The sequence below is a fragment of the Arabidopsis thaliana genome, chromosome 4 (assembly GCF_000001735.4).
Source record: "Arabidopsis thaliana chromosome 4, partial sequence".
In the NCBI taxonomy this organism is placed as follows: Eukaryota; Viridiplantae; Streptophyta; class Magnoliopsida; order Brassicales; family Brassicaceae; genus Arabidopsis; species Arabidopsis thaliana.
In genome coordinates, this window is record NC_003075.7 from 3789709 (window position 1) to 3806456 (window position 16748).

At 39.3% G+C, this 16748-nt stretch overlaps 3 pseudogenes across 3 annotated transcripts; 1 reads left to right on the forward strand and 2 right to left on the reverse strand.

The window, feature by feature from the left end:
• Positions 1-391: 391 nt before the first annotated feature.
• Positions 392-4975, reverse strand: AT4G06642 (annotated as a pseudogene; the record flags this gene model as incomplete). Its single annotated transcript has 1 exon — positions 392-4975.
• A 1047-nt stretch (positions 4976-6022) lies between these two features.
• On the forward strand, positions 6023-11860 carry AT4G06644 (annotated as a pseudogene; the record flags this gene model as incomplete). The annotated part of the gene is made up of 1 exon: positions 6023-11860.
• A 1333-nt stretch (positions 11861-13193) lies between these two features.
• Positions 13194-14303, reverse strand: AT4G06646 (annotated as a pseudogene; the record flags this gene model as incomplete). The annotated part of the gene is made up of 1 exon: positions 13194-14303.
• Between the last annotated feature and the right edge of the window lie 2445 nt (positions 14304-16748).

A 16748-nucleotide genomic window follows, 5' to 3' on the forward strand; every position in this document is an offset into this window, starting at 1 on the left:
CCCGCGAACGCAACCACCATCTAAACTCGTCCGCTTGAAGCATATTTCTTCGACAAGGAAAGCAGACATCACATCCTCCGTCAAAGAAGGCTAGTTGGCTAATCTAATAGCTCAAACCCCTCTACACCAAGCAGGTCCCTTCTTGGCGACCAGACGTTAGGACGTCTTTGCTTTACTTCATTTGTACTTAACTATTTCAAGATAGGAATAAAAGAAAAATTTGATACTCAATATCATGCTTTACAAACCAATCGCTACCGCTACGATTTAAAACTCATTCAAATCTTACGATACCTAAATCCCAACACCCGAATGTTGGCGGATCCACTTTAAGATCTCGCTTCCAAAAAGTCGATAGTGAACCTTAAAAGCACGTCACTTCGACTTCATCGGAGCTCACCTACGACAACCATATCTAACTCCTTCCTTCAGCATCAACACATAACATATTAAACAAGGAAGAAATGAAGGTTTCATTCGCGATCTGGCGATACCACAAGCCCAGCTTCCAAAATTCTGGCAGGTCCCTTGTGTGACCTCACTTCAACAGGTCCCCGAGATAAAAACACGTAAACTTACTTAAGTTTGAACCTACGAAGAGCATACCATATCACATCTGAAATAACTTGGATTTGCAATAAGTCCTACTATAACCCGGAACAGGAACAAAACGAAGTGATCATACACCAAACTCGACAAAGTGTAAACACGCGTATAAGAAACGAAAAGTACTTGTTAAAAGGGATAAAAGCCTTCCCAGGCATCAAAGTACTTAAACCGAACAAAGGATTAAAGCCTTCCCAAGCACCAAGTTCAAAAGGAAACAAACAAAAGGTTGAAAGCCTTCCCAGGCACTAAGTCCAATACAAAAACAAAGAAAAACTTTAAACGAGGAGCGTAAGCAATCACTCCTTCGATCCCCCAGCTGGCGTGGCAAAGACAGTACCGGGATCCTCTCCGAGACGTCCTGGATATCTAGCTTGTTGCTCCCAAACTCATCCAAACCGATCGGCGTTCCCTGCTCATCGACATCCATCAGATGAACCACTGACATCTCCGACACTTGCGGGATATCCAGCTTGCTTAGAGTGAAGTGTGATACCTCCTTCGCTGCGCACTTCTCCTCCTGGTCATCGAGCTCTGCTCGCAGCCGAGGTCTCTCTACGGCCAGGTCGCAGCCTTCGTGATTTGATCAATCAAGGCCAAGTTCGATTCCACCTCGGCCGCTTGACTTTCCAGCACGGTGAATTCCTACTTGGCGACCCACTTCTTCTTGATCTCATCTAGCAACTTTGAATACGAAGCAGCCAGATCAACCTTAGCATTGTGAACCGCCTTGTTAGCTCCCTGCACAATCGAAGTGAGATGCAGCACTCTTTTAGAGAGCTCGTCTTTCTTTTCGTTCAAGCGATGAATCTGGTTCCTCGCTGTCTGCTTATCTGCCTCCAACCCCACGATCTTCTGTTCCATGATCCCGATCTTGGAAGCATAACCTTTCTCGAGATCTTTCGAGGTGGACAGCTCCGTCTTTAACCTCTCAATCTCCGCTTGGAAACGTAACCAGGTAAAAATCATCACATCATCGATGAAAAGACATACATTAAAATGATTAACCAAAGCGTACCTGGAACGCAACCTCGCGCTCTTGACCTCCCTTCACACTCGCCGTCAGCTCATGGATAAGGGTCTTCCCTTCCTCGAGCTCGCTTGCCGAAGGAACCTTGCTCAGAAGTAAAGAGCAACCAGCTTGTTCGTAGCAGCAATCGCCTGCCAAAGACAAAGTAGAAACTAACACTGGCACAAAGATTGAATTAGAAAGAGGCAGTTATCGATTATTACCTGGCCCTCTTTCGCCATCATGTCAGCATAGGCTGCCGCCTCGGCCATGTTCTTCACACCAGGAACCTGACAGTTCCTCCCTTTGATATGACGGAGCAGATTCGCCAACCCAGCTTCGTCCTCGATGATTGGGTGATCACGGTCGTGAGTGTAAGACCAATGGAAGGGCATGTTTCCCGTAGACCCTCCACCTGAATTGGACGTCTGCCTTACCTCTTGAGACTGGTTTAGACTTTGAAAGGAAGACCTACCCCCACCTCTTAATCCTCGGCCTCCGCTTTGGGACCTACCAGACGATCGCCTGTCTACGGACACAGTGCCCTCTGGGTTAGCAGCCGTAGGTTCCACCCTCTCTTCTTTTGAAGGGACAACTCCTGATCAATCACGATCAGTTCAGCCGCCGTCAGCACGAGCAGCTTCAGACGGCCCAGAGACCTGAGCGACTTGATTGTTGTCTGCTAGAACTTCTGCAGCAGAGGTCCCGGTGTTAGCCTTAGGGAGCAAAGGATGGGAGGTTGAGGCAGATGTGCTGGAGACAGTTAGGCTGTTTCGAGCTGCGGTCATCGCGGCCGATAGATCACCAGCACAAGGAGGAGCCCCGGCATTGGCTCGTTGAACACGAAGACTTGGTCGCCTTATTCTTCTTCTGGAAATGAGTGAAAGGTCTAAAGTAGAGCTGGAGTTGGGAGGAACTAGACAAACAAAGCATGATATTTGTTACTCGATTGCGCAGCTAGCACAATGGCTCATGCATAAAAACCAAAAAATGATGAAACTCGTACCTATAGGCAGATCTGCCACAGTGTTCAGTTTGACCTGCGGGACCTTTTCGATCGGAACCTGCTGCGCTGCTGGAAGGGCAATCACTGGAACTGCTGGAGCTACGACAGAGTAGCTACGGTGCGATCTGTGCTGAAGGTGGCCCAGTCGGTCTGACCAGGTCGGAGAAGGGTTAACAGCTCGAGTTCCGTCTCTGAAAGAGTAACCTCTTTGTTCTTAGCTGCAAAACCATAAAAAGAAAAACAATATTAGTAGCGGAACTAATGTTCAACAAAAGCAGGCAAGGACTCGACAAAAACAATAAAAATCAAAATTGTGGTCTCCATCTGACCCAGGTTAGTGGACCAGGTCCTCGTCATCCTCGCCTGGTCAAAACCGTATATTGAGTGACGGTCCACCCTGAAGAAGAAGTACTTGGTTCGCCAATTGGTGTCCCGACAGGCCTTCAAACCACCTAGGATCAAAGATCCGGGATGCGCGCTAATGTAGTAAGTGCCCTGGTCGCTCCTGGCGTTGGTCTTGACCTGACAAAGCTGAAGCAGGTCATGGCAGCCGAATTCTCTGTTCACCTCCCGGGCCCGGGTAAATAACGCCAGTACATGGCGGACGAAATTCGGGCACATCTGAGGAAAGGCAAAGCTAAGGCAGTAAAGCATCTCGAGGATGCACGCCGAAATCGGGAAAAACAGCCCACATTTCTCAAAGAAATTGGCGTAGGCACAACACCACCCCTCCGAAACGTTCTCGAGAGACAGCGGTGGCCTTGGGAATATCATAGTCACCCCACCGGAATCTGGCATCTCCTCCGGAGGTTGACCAAGTCGTTGTTCGTCATCGACGTGCCTCCCTTTTGCCTGGGAGCTTTCTTTTTCTTTTGTTTGTCGACCTTGGTCGATGGCCTTCGGATTGGACCCATTCCGCCTAAGGTTATGACACGCCTAGTTTCCTGCCGCAATGACGCCGCTGACCTTGTCTCTGACAAACTCTCGTCGTCGTCGTAGCTATGGTGGCTCTTGTTCTGAGAATCGTCTAAGTCACTCATCTCTTGATTTCGAAGAAGGAAGACAAAAGGGATGAAGGAAAGAACAGAGAAAGCAGATCGGAAAAGGGAAGAGGCAGTAGAAAGAAAACGATGGAGATAACAAACGAAAGATGAAATTTAACTATCGCTAAAATGAAAGTTAAACGCAGTAAATAGTTGAGAAGGAGGGAAATTACCTTGGTAGTCGTGTGACTTGATGAGAAACCGAATGGAGATGTGGGAGGTTATTTAAAGAAACCATCATAGCCACGATTTTCGAGATTGTAGAGATCTCTTCCGCGCGCCTGATCTGAGCCGTCATATGCGGTGCGCTGAAGAGACGTTTCATCTCGGCCGTCCACGTTGATAGCGATTTACCTTGCGTATCTACTCAATATCTTTCGGTTCAGGAATCTGAAATTAAATCATTTTTATTGAGTTTATCCTCAAAATCGATTGATCTTATCATATCTACCATTTCATCTATAATATTTTCGCAATCTTACCTGACTTAGATGTCCGGTCATCGAGTTCGCCTACTCACTCAATGGGCTGGGGGGCAAATGTTGAAGCTGGATTTCCCTCCAGGAATCCACCTGCGAAAATACCAGGCCAGCCCACTAAGCCCACCAAGCCCACCAAGTAGAGAACCTGCACAACTGATGAGCCCACGTACGCAAATGGGTACTTGGGCCTGATAAGCCCGGTCACCTGATAAAGGGAGATAAGCGAATAACAACCTATAAACTAACACAGATATATTTGCGGAGCGGACCTGATATCTCGGAACTGACCTGCCGAATATCCAGGAGAATCTCCGCAGATCCCGGACGGAGCTACCACGGGCGTAGACCTATATAAGGAAGCAAGGACGACTTGGAAGAGACATACATTCAGCTTAACATTCACACTTATACTTTTACACTTTGTAATCTCCTTTCACATTGTAAAAGCTCGATTATAATCAATACATAGTCCATCCGTTCTTAGCAATATAAATCTCAAAGTTCTTGTGAAGATCTAGCCCTTTCTCATAATTCTCTTTACAAATCTCTAGTGTGGATTTCAGAACCCACAATTACCATGTCTGTCATAACCATGACATGTATCTTTTTGTTCTGAAATGGAAAAAAAGCTTAATTTCAACATATGAATGAGTAGAAAAGAGAGGAAATGCATCAGAATATTGAATACATGTTCATCAGATAAAATCAGTACTAGTGTTTCACCAGTTTTCTGTGTATATTGTTTCCAAGGATGGATAACTTTGACCTGTAGCCTCCATGTTGTAGTGTGGGGGAAGAAATCCTTGAGGTATGCAAAGGTTGTAGCCATTTTGATAGAAAGTAATGAATTCAATTGTAATGTTGATGCGTTTGGTGATGGTAGAGTAGGTTAAGATGTATTGTATTTATAGTAAAAACATAGTAGGTTAATAATATTCTTAAGTCGTCAAAATCTTTGGTGCTTGTAGATGATTTTTTAAATTAGTTTTTGAAAGATTTAATCTCCATTTATTTTTGATTTTCCATGATTAGGTGATCGTTAATTGCTTATGAATTGTTTTAAAAATTTGATTAAAAATAAATGTATAGGTTTAGGCAAGTAATATATTTCGTGATTGGAATCCCACTAGACTTTATTGTTTAAGGATAGTATGAGTTGAAAGATATTGAGGATTTAATTCTCGGGAATATGCGACTAAGTAAGATATTGAATTCTATTTTGAGTTTATACGAACATTGTAAATCACTATAGTTAAGGGATTGATAATAATGTTTGGTGTGTGATTGTTTTAAAAGTTATATGTTGAAATACATTTAACCTAAATATTAGGGATTGATTGAATTTAAAATCATGAATTTAACGAAAATATAAAGATTTGGTGTGATTACATTTTGAGTTAAGACGATCAGTGTAAATCACTATATTTAAGGGATTGATAATATTGTTTGGTGTGAAGTTGTTTTGAAAGTTATATGTAAGAATACGTTTAAGCTAAATATATATTAGGGATTGATTGAATTTAAAATCACAAGATTAAAGGAAATATTATTAAGTGGGAAATATAAAGATTTAATGCTAATGACATTGGGTTGTAAATAAGTTCAAGATAATGATTGACTTGCTAAAAGTGTTGCAAAAATGTAAATTTAGATATATTTCACTGTAAAATAATAGTTCATGAGAGAGGCTAGTGAGAGAAAACGCTCCCAGGCACTTCTCGCAAGAAGCTTTTTTCCTTCGGCAAATTAGATCTAGATCCAGTTCTGCGGTGGTTGATACGGTGGTTTTCAATTTCCGTCTCTCCTTCACTTTATTTGGGTTCGCTTTGGTTTCTTGAAGCCAGAAGGTTGTCAATCTGCTATGTCACGACGACTCTTTTATGCCGAGAAAGGGAAGGCGGTGGCCTCGGAGAGTAGTGGGCCCAGAGTTTTGAGAGTCAGAGCTCCGGACAACGATAACTCAACTCTTATACTTTGGCACAAGCTCACTCTCATCGGCAGGGTCACAAATCCGACAGTTCAACGCGCCTGGGCGTTTATTTCGTTCTTCACGGAGCACTGGAAAACTTCTTCCCGACCATTGGGAACTTACCTCAGACACGGGTTCTTCCAATTTTTGTTTGCTGCAGAAGAGGATCTTCAATTGGTTCTAGACGGCAGACCCTATCATACAACAGGTTTCATGCTCATTTTGCAAGGATGGGTGCCGACGATTTCCAGGTCATTTCCGTCGGAAATTCTGTTTTGGATCCAAGTTACCCGGATTCCAGTTCACCTCTGGACGGAGAAGCTTATTCGATGTATTGGGGAAGATATTGGTTTTGTGGCTGAGTTGGAGGTTTCGGGAACAATGACCAGAATGCGGGTCCACGTTAATGGCCTCCAACCTCTTGTTAAGACCTCCATTGTTGAGTTTAGAAATGGAGAAGAGCTTCAAGTTGAGCTTGTCTATCAAAGATTGAAGAGGCATTGTAAGTTATGTTACAGATTGGACCACAAAGACAAAGACTGCCCATCGTCAACCTCAAGGCGGAACTCTGCGGTACCTCCTCCACCACCGCGTGAACGAGATAGTTGACCTATAAGGAGTACTTCCTCCTCCACTCAGCGTAATAAACACTCCAATCGGCCAGCCAGAGACAATAGATCTACCCAAGTACCTCAAAGATCTTCATCCCATGGTTCACATGGTCCTGTAGCCTCTATAAGGAGCGTAGGTATGGATCCTCCCGCGAAGATGATAAGGAAAGATTTAGATACTACTCTAGTAGCTCTCGTTTACTCCCAAGAAGTGAGGAGTACTCACTTCATGAAAATACTTTGGATTATCCAAAGGAAAGGGCACCATCTTGGAGGTTTACCAGAGATGATGAAGAACGAGTATCCGAATCTAGTTAGCCTTCCTCTAATCGATCACATCAGTCGATTTGTAAAGGTTCTGTGGACCTCAGAGATAGCTCGCGTCCGGTGCTAGAAGAGAATAGAGGCCTCAGTTCTTGTAAGAGACGAGACTCAGTGGTTATTCCACAAGAGGCGCTGGCAGTTGCCTTTGAATAGGTTAGAGATTTTATGTTTCAGTAGACAAACTGTGTGGATCCTACAGAGAGTGCGGCAAGAAAGGAAAGGCTTAAAAAGGCAGAACTTCAAGGTCAGATTGAGGAAACTGCTGAACAGGTGGTGAGAGCAAACCTTACTCTTCCCTCACCTGCAGCTTTTGGATCTAATTCTCTAGAGCTAGCTGATAACTTTGAGAGAATTCCAGTTTCGCAGAGGCTTGGACCACCTAATATTTTGATCCCTGCCTAAAGGCCGAAGAAAAAGACCGCCACGAAAAGGAAACCTGACAGGCCTCCTGGAAGACCTCCAAAGAAAGCTCAAGGGAAGAAGAAGCAAGTTCAGATTCCTTCACTTTATATTGGGGGTAAACAAAAGAAGCGCCAGTTATTGCAGTCAAAGGGGCAACCTACCCCGAGAAGAAGATTAATTCTGGAAGCCAACCAAGTTCAGGAACCAATTGAAATTGGGGAACCGTCTAGTGCTAGAGGGGCTCTGCCTAACCTGCTTCTCCCTTTTAGTTGGACACAACGGTTGGTTCTAACTCTACAGCTGACCAAAGGTCAAGGCACACTTCAGCTGGTTTGATGGATTTCTTGAATCCATCCAACACCCTTCCGTAAAAGTAGCGTGTTGGAACTGTCAAGGGTTGGGGAACCCCAAGACTGTTCACAGGTTAAGGCAAATTCATCGTAAAATCTTGCCTGGTGTGTTGTTTCTCATGGAAACAAAAAACTCAGAAAGTGTGGTGTTGAATGTTGTTCAAGAGCTCAACTTTGTACATAGTGCTTTGGTCCCTCCACATGGTCATGGTGGACGAGGTTTGACTTTGTTCTGGAATCAAGATTTGGAGGTGGAGGTTCTTTCCCGCTGTGATAATTTTATTGATACCAAATTCTTTTTCGCAGCTGAGCAGAGTAAAACAAAGATTGTTTGGGATATTTTTAAAGATTTAGCTCCACAAAAGGACCTTGGTTTCTGTCCGGGGACTTTAATGATATTGTCGGTAACTCTAAAAAGAAAGGCGGTCCTCTGAGATCGGAGTGGTCTTTTGTGGAGTTACGTTCCTTTATGTTTGAATGCAATCTATATGATGTAAGGCATTCTGGTAATTTACTCTCCTAGCGTGCGGTGCGACATAATCATGTTGTCAGATGTAGCCTGGACAGGGCAATGGGAAACAGTGAATGGGCAGAAATATTCCCTAATAAAAGATCCAAGTATTTGCAGTTTGAGGGTTCGGATCACAGACCCTTGATTTCTTATTTTGCATTGGAGAAAAAAGAGAAGCAAGGCCGGTTTAGATATGACCGCAAACTTAAAGACAATGAAGAAGCCAAGGTGATTATTGAGAAACTTTGCTAGAAGATGTTAACCTCTCTGTGAATCAGAGGATTGCTAGGGTAAGGCAAGCGCTTATTCTCTGGAATAGAGAACGTTTCAGGAATAGTCAACTTCTGATTGAGCAGTTCAAGGAGGAGTTAGAACATGTAATGGTAAGCCCTGTAAATGATGTACAAGTCCTATTCAGGATTAATTCAGATTTGGAGTCGGCTTATATGGAAGAAGAGAGCTTTTGGAAGCACCGGAGTCGTCAGTTATGACTTTGTCTCGGGGATAAGAACACTGGTTTTTTCCATGCAAGGACGTAAGGCTATTAATAAGTTCTCTGTTATTAAAGACGATAATGGCAAGGCTGTGTTTGATGAGCAGGGCATTGTAGAGGTGATTTCCAATTATTTTCACAAGATGTTTGTATCTCCAAGTGGGGATCATGTTGGCATGGAAGATATTGTCCTTGAAGCCCTAAGTCCTTGTATATCAGAGGAGTCTAACCAGACCTTGATTAAGGAACCTACTACAGAGGAAATAAGACAAGCTTTGTTTAATATCTATCGGGGTAAGGCCCCGAGGCCTGATGGATTTTTGGCCTGTTTTTTCTAGACTAATTGGACTACGGTTGGGACAGCCATTGTTTTGGAGATTCGGGATTTGTTCAGAACATGGATCATGCATGACAAGCTTAATGAAACTCATATAAGGCTTATTCCTAAGATCGAGGGTCCTAAAAAGGTGGCAGATTATAGACCAATTGCCTTGTGTAGTGTCTATGATAAGATAATTTCAAAGATACTATCGAAGCGCCTACAACCGCTGCTAAACTCAGTTTTCTCAGAAACTCAGTCCGCTTTCATTCCGGGATGAGCTATTTCTGACAATGTGTTAATCACTCATGAGGTTCTGCAATTTCTCAAGGTGTTAGGTGCTAAGAAGTACTGTTCCATGGCGGTTAAGATGGACATGAGTAAGGCGTACGACCATGTTGAACTTTGTGAAGCTGGTGTTTCAAAGGCTAGGCTTCCATCCAAGGTGGATCGATTGGACCTACAGTGCATTTCCACTATATCATACTCTTTTTTGATAAATCACTCCCCTAAAGGTTTGGTTATCCCTTTGAGAGGTATTCGCCAAGGAGACCTGTTGTCACCCTATATTTTCATAATATGCAGCGAGGTTCTCTCAGGTTTGTGCAAGAAGGCGTAAGATACTGGGCAGCTACATGGTATCATAGTGGCACTCGGCTGTCCAAGGATCAATCATCTTCTTTTTGCAGATGATACCATATTTTTCTGCAAAACCAGCGAAAATTCCTTCTTAGCTGATATAACCCTGTTTTTACTGATTTTAACTATGTTTTAGATTTAGGATTTTGAGTCTTTATGTTATTTCTCGAGTCTTTTCAGGGAATTCTACGCAGTAGGACAACAATGGAGATGAGGAGACATTTTGGAGCAAAAGCTAAGGAAAAGAAAGCTAAGGATGATTTTAGTTCATGATTCAGTGAGAGTGTCGATCGACACACTTCTGGTGTCGATCGACACCAGTTTTGGCCCAGCAAAGTCCATGACGCTTTCAAGTTTCAGAAGTGGAAATATGCCCCAAAAGACTTCCCTGCTTGCATTATTAGTCACTAAACGTTTTATAGGGCATATAGATAGTTTTAGAGGTCATTGTTTAGACCTAAGTTCTTTTCTACCAAGTTTTCAGAGAGACATAAGCTATTCATCCCTTGTTTTCAGAGATTCATTCAGGTCTCAATACAGTGAAGAGATCCTTTCATACTCTATTCTTATTTTGGCGAGTATGTGATCTATTCATACAAGATACAGTGGACTGGGGTGAGGAAAGAGTCAGCTCTGTTTGCTCCCCTCTCTCTGGTTTGATACTGGATTTTAAGCCTAGTTGCCTTGGGGCATGAGATAAGCAGGTTTGGTTGGAAGAAAAGATAGGAATTTACACTACAAAGTCGGGCTATTTTGTAGCTATAAGCTCAGCCCTTGTGCTTGCGGAACCGGCAGGGCAGGAGGATAGTATGTGGAATTCCTTAGTGTGGTCAGTCAAAACCGCACCAAAGATCATGCTGTTTCTCTGGAGAGCTCTTTATGGAGGACTGTCCACTGGCAAACAACTCCGAGAAAGGAACATTGTTGTGGATGATGCTTGCATCAGGAGTGGAGAGTCAGAGTCTATCTTGCACCTGTTTTTTATGTGTCATTTTGCCCAATAGGTGTGGAAACAGGCCCCTTTCTCTAGATATTCTCTTTTGTGTTTGCTCCAGCAAGAGTCTGTTTTGGTCCTTTGGCGCCATGGATCTGCTGGAATTTGTGAAAAGCTAGGAATCAAAAAGTCTTTAATGATATTGTTCTCTCTTATCAGAAAAGAGTGGGGCAATGCTCAGCCCATACCTCACCACAAGACAAGCAACCTTCTGTGCCTTTGGTAGCGAGCAGGAGTCTCCTCCCAAACCAGGATTGGCGTAGTGTCTCTTGTAGAACGGATGCGGCTTGGAGAGAGGACATCAAAGTGGCGGGCCTTGGCGGGAGTATTAAGGGACCAGGGGCAGGAGGGACCTCAACGTGTTCTGCAATTTGCGAGAACGTTTCATCAACTCTCATGGCTGAAAGTTTAGCCTGTAGAACTGCAATTCTAGATGTAGTCAGCTTAGGAGTGGATCATCTTCTACTCGAGTCTGACTGTCAACATTTGATCGGAGCCATCAACTCTTGTTCAGTTCTTTTGGAAGTTCACGGTATTTTGGAAGACATTCTATTAAGTATCGATTATTTTTCTACTTTAATATGCCAATTTATTCCTCGGTCATCTAATGTTGTGGTTGATTCTGTTGCAAAACTATGTCTAAGTTTGTATGACCAGAACATCATTTGAGCAATATAATTAAGTTTGTGCACCAAAAAAAAAAGATTTATTTCACTATTTACCCTCATTTAGCCAATCATTCTATGATTTACGTAAGACAAATATTTCAGCCAAGATATTCGTACAGGAGCCAAAAACCCGATCATTCTTAGCCAGTATAAACTAGGATTCAACCCACCGTGTACACCGCGGGAGATAGTTATGTTCGGTTTTCCTCTTTTTTATGTATATTATAGAATTATTAATAATGTTTTTGTTTTATTATTTGGGTGTTTGTTGTATATTTAGTAGGAGAATATGTTTTAACGTGGTCAAACAGGTTATTTAAAACACATTCTCTTACAAAAACATTATTAATAATTACTAAGGAGAACCCCGAGCCAAGCCGTTGGGTTTTATTGGTAATGTTGTGTTTTGAAGTTGTATGTTGTTAGTGAATCTTATTTGTGATTATTCATGATATATGTAGAATAAGAAGTTTATTAGAAATTAGGTGGAAATACAATGCATTTGTTTTTTTTTTAATAAGGTCCATATAGCCCTTTTAAATATTGGGGGAGGGGGTAATTTTTTTTGTTAACCAACATCTATGTAGAAGCGTCATTAGGAAGGTAAGTGAATATAATTTAAAATGATTAGGTGATAATTTTGTTTAGGTGGTACTCATATTTGGTCTTGTATGAGAGAAAGTGTATTTTAAATGTTTTAATTATTTTTGTTGTTGTCTTATGAAATTGTTGTCTTTTAATGAAGTTCAATTGTAGATGAGAAAGATGAAAAATTAAATTAATGTGAAATTGTATTGATAGTTTCGTCATTTTGTTTATGATTGTAGTTGTTGTCTTCTTTGTCTTCAAAATTTTGACATGCGTATTTAATGTTATTTGTAGAAAATGTAAAAATTTGTGTATTTTTTCTTTTGTAATTATTTTCACCTTTATTTTGGGTATAAGTATTTAGTTCTGAATATAAATATATATAACTGGAAGTTTTTAGGCAATTCTTGTATGAACAAAATTCCTGCAAAGTTTTGTGTATATATTGTGTTTTTTTGAGGGAATTCTTTTTTTTCCTATCATGTTCCATTTGTCTCAGAGAAGGTTTTGGATCTTACTTCTCCTGTCTTTTGGTTCGACTGACGTTTGTCTTCCTCTCCACCGATTTCTTTAATTGTATTTCCTTAATTGAATTAGATTTTAAAAGATGACTTTATGTACTTGTTGATTTTTTAAAATCGTTATATTTGGAATTGAGTTGTTTGTAGTATAATATAAACTAATTTTAAATAAGCGATGGATAGAAGTAGGTATTGAAATATTTCTAAAAACAAAAATGAGATCAATTGTAGAACGATTGTTGTATTGGAACATAGTTACTAGTAATGAGAAGGTTCTTTTTTAAACTGTATGTTCATTATTGGTCATTGACGAGGCGAAGATGTTGCAGCCGATAGGGACAGCGATACGGGAAATTCTGCTTAAGTCTTTGGTGTTTTACTATTGTGGAGAAGAGAAGCACAAACATTTATAAGGTTAGTTATCTTTACTGTAATTGTTTATAGCATATTTCTGTTTTGCAATTAGACTAATCATTTAAGATAGTGTAAGATAGACTTATTACATGTTTGCCTTGTTTCGGTTGAATTTTCTTCTATGGTTTGGTGATTTTCTGCGTATTCATTATCTTCACGTGCAACTGTTTTTTTAATTAATATTAGAGTTATTTATCTGGTTTTTGTTTTGTTATTTGTATCACCCGAGTGTTTATAGTGGAGATTGTTGAAGATCTCTCTATAGACAACATTTTTGATTGATGGGTTTCTTTCTTTGTCTGCCTCTTCACTCCATATGTGTAGTCCTTTTTTGAGATGACTCTTGATAAAGCAACATATAATTGGACGTGACTAAAAACCTGTTTTGGTAGATAAAACCTACATTCTCCAAACTTTGCCCTTGACTCTTGTTTATTGTCATAGCAGAACAAACTTTGATTGCAAATTGCCTTCTCGTCATCTTGTATGGAATATCTGTATCTACAATTGTAATGATATCCTTGGAATGGTGATTTTTATACCAACATTAGTACCTGTTAGTATCTTTGCTTCAAGTACCTTTTCTCCCAAACGCGTAATCATTAGTCTAGTTCCATTACACAATCCTTTCTTCTGGTTTATGTTTCATAACTGAATGCCAGGGGCGTACTGCTTCAAAAGTAGACAATGATTTGGTAATCCTGAGCACTTAATTGCATTTACATATTCTGTGGTGTATAGAAGATTGACTCCAAACACATCTCTCTCATCGTTGGATATACTATCAGCACTGTGATATTCTTTCATCTGAAATGTGATTTGAGTTAGGTAGATTATATTTAACTCATCCACGATTTCATTCCTTGGAGTAAGGACAACACGATTTCGCAAGTACGCACTATCTTTAAATTTGCTTTCTAGATCTAGAAACGTTGCTTTCTGTATTTCTTCTATTGGGTTTCTTCCTTATGGCACCAACAATGATTTCTCAATCTCTATGTTGTCATTTTCTTGATAATCTCTGTTGAGGGTACTGACCATTTTTGCTTCTCTATTTCCGACTTGTAAAATCCATTCTGCAAACTCTTTTTTCATCTTGTTGGACTCTCATGTTTTTGATAAGGATACCCACGATGCAGCTTTTCTAGATATAAGATTTGTTAAGTGATGCCATAACCATATCTTGTTTGCTTCCTTTCGGAATGAATGGCAATATTTGTCGAAAATCTCCTCCTAGCAAGATAGATTTACCTCCAAATTGTTTATGTTTAGCAGTAGGATCGTTCTTATTCATAATGTCCCTTAGTATGCGGTCACATGCCTCAAAGCTATGCCGATGTTTCATAGTTGATTTGCAATTGTTGATCCAATAGACCCAAAGCATAACATCCTTCTTTGAAAATTTAGGAGGTTCTCTTTTGGGTGGAAGTAGTGATCATAATCTATGATATACTTGCCTTTGAATTCTATATGTGTAGGGACCGTAACCAGATAAAACAGAATGATTCACTTTGGCTCCAATGGACGTGAAAGCTAGCATTGAATTGTTAACTTTGATAGTCTCTTTCAAAGATATTGATCTAATAATTCTGCTAGAGATTATGGTGGTTCTTTGATGGTTGGTAAAGATACTCTTCCTTTTTGACAATATATTGAAAACATTTTATTCCCGTCTTTAGTTTTCTCATTGCTTTCTTTTCTCCACACCAATGCATGACAAAAAGGGCATGCTAGAAGATTATTCTCACTTCTTTTTCTCTCTACTTTTTTTGAAGAAGTGGTTTTCGTAGCTTTCCCTGTTTAGAAATTTAACAAAGATGACTTGTTTTTTGTTTTTCATATTCTTATTTAGAACATTAAAACTCAAACGTTATATTACTGGTCACCTTTTCTTGGAGGGTAATTTCTTTCATTTTTTCCTAGTTCATATCTTCTTTATCTTGCCTCTCAAGAAATCTCTGCATTATATATGTGTTAGTGAACAATAATTCTTAGTTGTAGAGAGATATATAGAATTTAAAATTATTTTAACAATCTAATTATCTATCTATGGGATCAACATGGGCTTTAGGTTTTTCTGTAGGAGATTTAAAATAGTGTTGTTAGTTTGACAAAAAGATGTACATTAGGATTACCAATTTGTGGAGATTGTACCTGGTCTTTTTTCGTTTAGTCTTTGTTGTCTTTCATCCTCTTTGATTTTGATGTTTCTTCTAATTTTGGTTCTGGTTTTCTCTTCCCCGGTGCCATTGATAGTTTTCAATATAGAACCTGTAAGTTTCCCCGGTGCCATTGATAGTTTTCAATCCAAATTTTGATATTTTAGGAAATTAATTACTGAAATGAAGATGAAATTTTAATGTAGATATAAATTTTGTAAAAATATGTTTTTCTCTAGCTACCACCATGTATCTGTATCTAATATTTTCAGATCACCAAAATAAAACAAAAATACAAATTATTTTATGACACAAATTATGAAGTATTTTTGGTTTAAAAAATTAAAATTGATTTTTTGATATGAAATGAATTTGCTACCAAATCACAAGTACAAATTTGCATATTGCAGTTTATTGTTAATTCTATTGAAAGTTTAATGATATATTTTATTTAAAAACAAAAATAGTTATAATTTAATTTTTTCATATTAATGTATGCAAGCTGTGAAATTATCAAATATATATATATTTTAAAAATATTTTTAAGAGATTTGCGATTTTTTTTAGACATATGGACATTATATTTAGTTTAAGTCATATTTACACATTCATGCCAAAATCTAGAACTAAAGAAAGGATGATAAAAGAGAAGCTAAGAAAACTTTATTGCTATTAAAATATCTATTACATTGGAGTTAAATTACAAAAAAAAAAACTAAGGAGTTTGAGATGTAGAATGCAATTTTAGAGACTGAGATGTGGAAATACAATTTAAGGACTAATGCAGAAAAACAATTTGAAGACTGCGATGTAGAATTAAAATGACTTGCATTTACTTTGGAAGAAATTTAGTTAATGCTAATTGCTGAGACGTTTCTTTTTGGGGTTTCTTTCTTCATTTGCTTAAAAAGTAGGTTTTTTCCTTCCATCTTCTATTTTAATCAGGACTTCTTGGTTGTGCATCATTGTTATCCCTAGTAACCTACATAATACTATACGTCATTTACTGTTGGTGAATTTAAAAACATGCTTATTATTGAAAATGCCTTTGTTCCATTGTCAATGGCATTAGAATCATCAGGTAAGATTTCTTTGGTAACTCGAGAGAATGTGAATGCTTGGTTAGAAGCTCTAAAGTTGTATTATGTGATCTTGATTTGGAACTCCATCTTATTTTCAACAATTTCGTTAAAATTTTGCTCATCATCTATTTCCTGATTTAATATAAATATAAATTAGAACGACCCATTATCTGTAGATATTTTTTAGGTTGTATCAACAATTTCTTGTTTTTATTGTTACCTCTGAGGCTGTGAGCTCTTCAGTTGTGTTGTGAGTGAGTTTTTTAAGATCTTTGTCAAATAAGATGAATATGGTTGTTCTATCTCCACTTTGAACCTCTAATTCCACTTTAAACCTGTATAACACACAATTTTATTAGATTTTGATTTTGATTTTGTTTGGGAAAAAGAATATGAGTACTTTACTTTCAAACTCATATTGTTGTGTTTTTTTTACAAAAATTGCAGACCAAAGATGTTGCAGTTTGCTTGAGTTTCTTTTAGCATGAAGTAGAAGATAAATATTTCCATCCATTGCAGAGTTTCTTTGAGCATGAAGCAGAAGATAAATATTTGCAT